Source organism: Chaetura pelagica, unplaced genomic scaffold, assembly GCF_000747805.2.
Source record: "Chaetura pelagica isolate M959 unplaced genomic scaffold, ChaPel_1.0 scaffold17, whole genome shotgun sequence".
Taxonomy (NCBI): Eukaryota; Metazoa; Chordata; class Aves; order Apodiformes; family Apodidae; genus Chaetura; species Chaetura pelagica.
The window spans coordinates 12,506,290-12,507,818 of NW_009970726.1; positions in this window are offsets into that span (position 1 = coordinate 12,506,290).

The following is a 1,529-nucleotide window of genomic DNA, read 5'->3' on the forward strand; positions in this document are numbered from 1 at the left end:
GTTCAGTGTTTGTTCACTCCATTGCCCTCACCATGTGTCTGTTGCAGACCCACTGTGTCCTTCTGGACTCATGCCCTGGGAAGTCCCTGCTCAGGAACCACCTGGCTGGATTCTTGTCTGTATAGAGACCAACCCTGGGCTGGTAGGTACCAGGACTGGATGGAGATCTCCAAGCTGTACAGCATTCTTTGAAGGTGTTTAGTGGAGGAACTTCTGAAAAACAGGAAAGAGGGGACTGAGAGAAAGTGCAAAATGACAGAAGATTAAGAAGACGAAGCAGAGGGAAGGTGGAAGAATCATTAGCTGCTTCTCCAAGGAGATGGTGAGCAGAAAAGCTGATCTCAGTCAGATACAGAGCAGGCATTGCAGCAGAACCCATTTTCCAGGTATGTGCTAAAATCCCAGCATCCCATCATCAGAGGGGTCCATCGAATCCCACTTAGTCTCTCCTTGACAAAGTTGAATGAGACCTGAGAAAGCTCCTGAGTTTCACGCAGCCCAGTTTCAAGTGTTGAAGTGGGGAGAGAGTTTAGCTCAGACTGCAGTGCCGACACTTTCTGCAGAGCTCCTTGCCGAGGTGGCCCAGGTCTCCCTAGGCATGCTGAATGTGTCCCAGGTCTCAGGCATGCTGAATGTTTGCTGGACGTTGGCCATGCTGTTTTTGTGTAGGGGGAGAAACCTGACCATGCCTTTACCTCCCCATACCCAGCAAAAAGCCACAATTCACAGAAACATGCACAGGAGGGGCAAGCAGACCTGATGTTCTTCCCTCCTACCACATGGCCATTGCTGAGGAGGTAAGACAGCCCCAGGTAGAGAGAGATCTATCAAAGTGAATCCTGGTACACCCTCATCAGTGCGGTTGCCACCAGAATAACTTTGTTTTTATAGTGCATCTTGCACTCAGCTGCTGAAATCAGCTTCTCCTGAGCTTGTACCCCATGCACACCATTGGCTTGATGGACCCTCATCGCTGTCTGACTCAGGCACAGAAGATGAAGAGTGTCTTGGTCTTTGCAGGTCAGGGCCCCAAGTAACAGTTGTGGCACTAGGACAGCAGAGCAGAGAGGAATATGCAATGACTCTGCTGACTTCAGACTGGGAATAGATTCACTTTTCATTCTCTCAGACAAGCAATTAGAGCTGTCTCCCCAAGCAGTTCCCACCCAGCAAGGAGTTCCAAAATATGAAAATTCTTCCCTTTCATATTATTTTCCAGATGTTCAGTCTTCACTTCCCTTTATTAATGCTTCTTTTGCCAGGGTGACTCATTTAACAATTAACTTAGGCATAGGGTGTAGCAGCTGTTGCAGATATTACCTGTGCCTCTAAGGCAAAGCTTCTTACCGTTGTTTTTTCTCCATCTCTCCTTTCCTTCTACTCCTTTAATAACGTGTAAAAATATCTTTAAATTAATGGGAAGCTCTGATTCCTCAGCCAGGTCAACAGATGGCTCATTTGGACTTGCCTTCAATTAAGCAGGTGGAACATGCCCAAGGAGCAAGGAGGCAAATGCAGCTGTTCTTTCC